The sequence below is a fragment of the Pseudophryne corroboree genome, chromosome 2, assembly GCF_028390025.1.
Source record: "Pseudophryne corroboree isolate aPseCor3 chromosome 2, aPseCor3.hap2, whole genome shotgun sequence".
NCBI lineage: Eukaryota > Metazoa > Chordata > Amphibia > Anura > Myobatrachidae > Pseudophryne > Pseudophryne corroboree.
In genome coordinates this window covers 431321539-431329310 of record NC_086445.1, presented here as the reverse complement: position 1 = coordinate 431329310, position 7772 = coordinate 431321539, and the positions used below count along the sequence as shown (strand labels likewise).

Sequence of the window (7772 nt, the reverse complement as noted above, 5' to 3'; positions counted from 1 at the left end):
ACCTTGGTTAGGTTTTAGTGATATCCAGGCATCAGCACAGATGGTCAAATCAAAAATAGAGTCACCTGTGTGCAAGCATGTCTATCACTAAAACCTGGACTTTTAGTGTGTCTTGAAGACAGAGGATGGGAATGCCTCTGCGAGAGGTAAAAACACAGTTTAGGTTAGCAATAACTGAACAATAATGTACATTTCACAGCTATAAAAGGTCTTTTTAAGAAAATAAGTAATTTAGTAATAAGCAATTCCAGCAGGTATCCCAACTTCTGATGATTACTTGTTTATAAGACCCCTGTATATATAAAAGCAGTGTTAAAAAACAGACAGTTATTACACCCTCTAATGCATTGTTTGGTCAATATTGCACAAAACAAAGTACAGATTGAGTTTCTTATATCCAAAATGTGTGGAACCAGAAGCATTTCTGATTTTTCTGTATTTTAGAATATTTTCATATGGATCCCTTTAAGATGCAGTCAGAAGAAGATGCGGGCTCCATAGATACTGAGAAAGGCTTGTGGACAGCTGTAGTGATCCAAGGTACAATAGCAGTGAGCGCTATGTAGTGACTGAAAGGAGTCCGGGCCCTGTGTGCAGGGGAGGCATTGGATGAGCACCTGACAGCATGGATGTAGCCTGGCAGGGTCAGCAAGTAGGCTAATATGTGCAGGGCAGTCTTGCAAACACTGTCTGATCCATCATATGATGTAAGTGTCAAGTGACATGTCGACGCTCAAAATTAATTGAATGGGTTTGTTTATTTGTATTATCAAGGTGTGTAATATTACAGGTTGAGTATCCCTTATCCAAAATGTTTGGGACCAGAAGTATTTTGGATATTGGATTTTTCCGTATTTTGGAATAATTGCATACCATAATGAGATATCATGGCGATGGGACCCAAGTCTAAGCACAGAATGCATTTATGTTTCATATACACCTTATAACACAGCCTGAAGGTCATTTTAGCCAATATTTTTAATAACTTTGTGCATTAAACAAAGTGTGTGTACATTCACACAATTTATTCATGTTTCATATACACCTTATACACACAGCCTGAAGGTCATTTAATACAATATTTTTAATAACTTTGTGTATTAAACAAAGTTTGTGTATATTGAGCCATAAGAAAACAAATGTTTCATTATCTCACTCTCACTCCAAAATCCGTATTTTGGACTATTCCGTATTTTGGAATATGTGGATATGGGATACTCAACCTGTATTTACTTTTCTGAGTTTACACTTATGCTTAGTGTAAACATCAAATATACTTGGATTTTAATCTTATTTCATTAATTGAAACTGTATTATGTGACATACAGTCATATTGTGGCAAACATATGCAGACCATGGAGACAAGTTGAACAACCTTCAACCTGTCATACAGTAATGCTTTAAAAATAATTTTTATGACTCATTAAAGTTTTATCATACAGAACTTTTTTATTTTATTCCCAAATTTCATTAAAGCAACAGCATACTTGTTTATTTTATTCCCAAATTTCAAGAACTTTTCCATCATTTGATAAATACAAGGTTAAATAACTACAGTACATTGTTGATTGTCTTCTACAATAAAACATTTAAAAGTTTAAATTATTTTCAATAATCTACTTAGTATATACAGTAGGTGGCATAGTTCTAAAAATGCATTCTATTTCATTTAGAAATAACTTTCATCATGTACATAAGAAATCAAGATAATTCTACAATTATTATGAAAGGAAATAAGGATTTAAGTAATGTAAAATTTATCAGATTTTAATTAGATTTTCTTATCTATAAAACTATTGCCAATACAGATACATGGTTTTCTTCTAATGTTTTTAATAGTGTTTCAAATTCAAAAGTAGCATTTAAAACCTTAGGTTTCTTATTGAGGTTATTTTTGTACTAGGATTACAATATAAGGTATAAGAAAAACTTTTAATAATCCTCTGAGAGTTCACAATCAAATTATAAATGTAAACATTTGACTTAAAAGAAAACAAATATTATTACAGTTGCTGATAAAATGAAGTTAGAAATATAAATAAAATATGCCTAGATTTTCTCTATCTGTACATTAATTTCATATTATCTAGAACATATGTGAAATATGATAAATGACTAACAATGTATAAGTTAAAATATTTTATAAATAATTTCTGAATGGTAAAATAAACTTTTCAGTATGATATGATGCAAATATTAAATCTTACATTTGTGAAATCAACTTCAAATTAATTTTACATTTGATGCTAGTTTCTATGATTAAGGTAGGTATTTAGGATTTGTTTTATGTTTATTATTTAACTTCTGTAGGAACTGAACTATGATTCAGCATGTGAATATAACACAATTTATTTTTCTCAAATACAATAGTGTAGTATTGTTAATAAGGAATGTTCATAGTATATTGTACACATTATAGTTTCAGAGAGTTCCAATCCAATCCATGCCTGCAGACTTATGAAACCATCTCCCAGGCAAGATGCAATGAGTTTGCAAACTTCTTTGCAGATAAAATATCCACCATCTGGGCTGGAATCTCCACAGTGCCATCAAAGGAGTGCCAATCTACAAAGCCTGCCAATATAAGCCACCTGCCTTCATGGACTAGCTTTGACCCAGTGGATGTGAACATTGCTAAAAGTGCTCAGATTTTGCGTCCCACCACCTGTGATCTGGACCCTGCCTCAACCAAGCTTCTAATAGGTTGTATGGATATAATTGGTCTTGTCTTTGCAAAAATTGTTCAATGCTCTTTGCTGACAGGCATTTTTCCTGGACCCCTAATGGAAGCAATAGTTAGACCTCTTCTTAAAAAAACCTAATTTAGAATCCGACTGCATGACCAACTACAGACTGGTATCAAACCTTCCTTTTCTAGGAAAGGTTATTGAGAAAGTGGTTGCAAATCAACTGGAAACCCAGCTGACAACCCATGATATTTATGATCCATTCCAATCAGGATTCAGGAGAAGACATAGCACTGAAACAGCCCTGGTGTGTGTGTTAAATTATCTTCTGATGGCAAGAGACAGAGGTGACTCAATCTTAATCCTTCTGGATCTCTCTGCAGCATTTGATACCGTGGACCATGGGCTACTGATTGAGTGACTGATACATTTTTGTTGACTGGATGTCACAGTCCTAAGCTGGTTCAAATCATTTCTTACAGGCAGGTCACAGAGAGTATCATCTGGAGTATACTCGTCACCATCAGTGTCATTGCCATGTGGTATCCCACAAGGTTCTATACTATCCCCCTTGATTTTTTCAGTATACATGCTCCTTTTGGGTGAAATAATCAGGTGTCATAGCCTTTTCTACCACTGCTATGCAGATGATACACAACTGTACTTGTCCTTTGCTCTGGGCACTGATAACCCAATAGCATCCCTAAATGTCTGTCTAGCTGAGCTCGAGGAGTAGATGAGTGTCAATTGTCTGTGAATGAACCTAAATAAAACAGTGGTCCTTATGATAGGACCACAACATCAGAGACAAAACTGCAGCACAGCCAACCAACTGGACTTACATTCAGGGATTCAGAATTACAAACCAATGATCATGTACGGAATCTTGGCATTGTCCTGGATGGTGGCTTGACACTTAAACATCAGATATCAGCCACAAACAAATCCTCATTCTTTCACCTGAGGAACATACCCAGAATCAAGAGCTTAATTCCCTCAGATGATCTGCCAGAAGTCAAACATGCATTTGTATCATCTCAATTAGACTACTGTAATGCCCTCGACCTTTGTCTCCCAGCAAAAGAATTGCACCGCTTACAGCTGGTGCAAAACACAGCTGCCAGGCTGTTAACCGACCAGCCCCACTTTAGCCACATAACACCCATCCTCTACTCCCTTCACTGGCTGCCTGTAAGATTGCGAATTATCTTCAAGATTGGCTTACTGAGTTTCAAAGCACTACAGGACCAGGGCCCAGGGTACCTGAAGCAGCTTCTGATCCCATACTGCCCTACTCAATTACTGCGATCTATAGATGAAGGACTTTTAGCAGTACCTAGAATCTCCCGTAATTCATCTGAGGGTCGAGCTTTTAGTCACGCAGCTCTGACTCTATGGAACTCACGTCCCCACACAGTGTGAGAGGCCCCAACTATAGAATCCTTCAAAAGAACTTCATTATTTTCTGTACTATATTATGCTGTTAAGTGCCTTGAGTCCTATTGGAGAAAGAGCACTATTAAATAAAATCATTATTATTATTATTATTATTATTATTATAAACAGAGAAGATGAGGTTAATTAATAGGAATTCACGTCATGATCAAAAGTGCATATAGCAGATGCTTACTTCAATGCTTACATAAATAAATTACAGTACTGCATATAAAGGTTTCTTTGTAACTTCTGTATGATTATGTCAAGTACCCTTATATAGGTATCTACCTTCATCAGATGTAATAAGCAACAAGAAGTAATGCTCACATGTATGCTTACATGAACAATATCTGTGACACATATGTTGAAGGTTCTGTGACCCACATAAGATAAGTTCCTTCTCAGGGAGGTACTTGACAGATAATTGGTCTAAAAAAAATATTATAAGTGTTTTTTTATTGTAAACAAGATATATAACATATACAACATATATATAAAAAATATTTTTTCAAAGGACTATGCCCAATACCAGAATAGGTTATACCGAATTCACATCACAAAAATCAAATTGGATAATAAAGAAACTTGGGTGTTCTCACCAATATGTTAAATAATGGGTCACTAGTATATAAGTAGGCCCTTTGGCACCATATGTTTTGACTATATAAGTCTTCCTTAAGGTTGCAGTGTGAATAAGTCCTAAAAGTATATTTGTTTCATATACCTAAGGAGATTTCTGCAGCACTTTATAGTCAAGATTTGCGGTTCTTATTTACCCAGTTTTACTCAAATCTCAAAAATGGCATCTTATTGGCTATCCTGGTGCCACGTGTTTTGGATAGCCAATAAGAAAAATCCAAATAAATATGAACTTGCAGTCATTTACCATTAAGAGGTGAGTAAATCAACTAGAGTGAGAGCAAAAAAAGATGGCTTTTAGGAAGTACTAGCAGTGGGAGAAAAAGAAAGCTCTTGTGTGGGCACACTCTTAAGAAAAGAAAAGAAGAAAAAGAAGAAAATTCTTCAATCGGAAAAGATTATATTAAAACATGAGTTTATTAATTAATTAGTAAAGAACAAATATCCTTCTACGATCCTAAAGAAAAATGCACAAAAAGTGCAAAAAAGTTTTAAAAAAAAATTATGTTAAAATGTTCTGGTCTGTAAATCATGAAGGAAAGATTTAGAAAGGTTGCAGACACTAAATAGTCTGACACCCATTTCTCCTGACCAGTACAGATAATCTGTATTAATGGGACCAACGGAGGAGGTCGGTGTACATATTTTGTCATAGAAAGACTGATCGCTTTGGGTCAATACTATACACTTTGTTAGTTACCCATTAAATCATATGGCATAAATTCAGATTGGATGTCTAGCTGTGCTCATGAAAAATAGGTCCTCATGAAGAAGGATATAGAGAAGAAAAAAAGCTGAAAAGAGTATGAATAGTGGTGATACTGCTGTTGGTGTCCACCCTTCAGAGGAAGGGGAATAGTTCCTGTCCTACAACACCGGGTATTCCCAGGGAGTCTCCTCTCGTGGTACTGACCAAGCCCAGCGCTGTTTAGCTTCCAAGATCGAACGAGATCGGGCACAAGCAGCGTGGTATGATAGTAGGAGGGATATCTACCAATGAGAGTGCACCTATATATGAAAATATAGAATGATAGAAATATAGAGCCAGTAGTACGTGGATCTGCTTTCCATGTTAGGCAGGGTAGAATGACTGTCACACCATGGCACCGTGTACCCTGGATCGGGGATGAGAGTCCACTAGACAATAGTCAGTTAGGAAACCGAAAGGAAAAGTATAGAGATAAAGTTAAATAACCATTCAATATTTGGGGAACAAATATCCATTAACAGGGAAAAAAATCAAAATGAGTTTCAAAAACAAGAGACAAGCTGACTATACAATCTTTGCATGCAGTCAATCTAAATATGTGACAAAAAATGATAACCATGCATAGTTGAAAGTAAAAATGGGTGCATCTGATAAGAAATACTGTGTAAAGCTGATATGAATAAAATTCAGGGAGTAGGTGATCACAGATAGCTGAATAAGCACTTATAATAAGGTATATTGCTTAAAGCCGATATGATCCTGTAGTATCAAGGGATAAGGATCACCCTCTAATCACCCAAACAATTAAACTGGGTTAAACACAAGGAGTCATTATTTATGTGTGTATATAAATACCTCCTGAGAAATATATTAATCATGCATCAACAGTGGGTGCCTATAATAGAGATTTACCACAATGATAGCTTGTGTTGAAATAGGAACCTATATACACATCAAGTCAAAATACAATGATTATTAATGTTGTCAAAAAAGCCAAAATACTCAAAAAATCAGATGCAGCAGGTAGATGGTAACCAGAGAAGCCTCCATACGCAGGTCCCGCTGTGGAGTCCGTAGAAAACGTGTTTCGCCCGCGGGCTTGTTCACTTCCGGGATCTCACGTCATGATCAAAAGTGCATATAGCAGATGCTTACTTCAATGCTTACATAAATAAATTACAGTACTGCATATAAAGGTTTCTTTGTAACTTCTGTATGATTATGTCAAGTACCCTTATATAGGTATCTACCTTCATCAGATGTAATAAGCAACAAGAAGTAATGCTCACATGTATGCTTACATGAACAATATCTGTGACACATATGTTGAAGGTTATGTGACCCACATAAGATAAGTTCCTTCTCAGGGAGGTACTTGACAGATAATTGGTCTAAAAAAAATATTATAAGTGTTTTTTATTGTAAACAAGATATATAACATATACAACATATATATAAAAAATATTTTTTCAAAGGACTATGCCCAATACCAGAATAGGTTATACTGAATTCACATCACAAAAATCAAATTGGATAATAAAGAAACTTGGGTGTTCTCACCAATATGTTAAATAATGGGTCACTAGTATATAAGTAGGCCCTTTGGCACCATATGTTTTGACTATATAAGTCTTCCTTAAGGTTGCAGTGTGAATAAGTCCTAAAAGTATATTTGTTTCATATACCTAAGGAGATTTCTGCAGCACTTTATAGTCAAGATTTGCGGTTCTTATTTACCCAGTTTTACTCAAATCTCAAAAATGGCATCTTATTGGCTATCCTGGTGCCACGTGTTTTGGATAGCCAATAAGAAAAATCCAAATAAATATGAACTTGCAGTCATTTACCATTAAGAGGTGAGTAAATCAACTAGAGTGAGAGCAAAAAAAGATGGCTTTTTAGGAAGTATAAGCAGACTCAAAATAATAATAAAGAGGTGTATCTTGCCAGATTGATGGAAGCTAAGAACGTGATCAGGCATTCAAAAGCAGAAGCTGAGGAGAAAATTGCCTAGTCTATAGATAGAGGGGCAACACTTTATTTAACTATATAGGAGAAATGAAAACATTAAATGGAGGAATATTAAGGCTTAAGCCAGAGAGTGAGAATTTGGTGGAGGATGACAAAGCAATAGCAGATCATTTAAAAAAAATGTGTTCAGTATTCACTACAGATGGTAAGAGGAAGGGCCACAGTTAAGTTGCAAGGACATTCATAAAAATAGGGTAGATGAAAGTGCATTTACAGAGGAGAATGTCCTAATAGAACTCTCAAAACTAAAAATGAATAAATCAATGGAG

General features: G+C 35.3%; 1 pseudogene; it reads right to left on the bottom strand.

Moving 5' to 3' along the window:
• Positions 1 to 5627: 5627 nt before the first annotated feature.
• LOC135052721 (5S ribosomal RNA) lies at positions 5628 to 5746 on the bottom strand (annotated as a pseudogene).
• Between the last annotated feature and the right edge of the window lie 2026 nt (positions 5747 to 7772).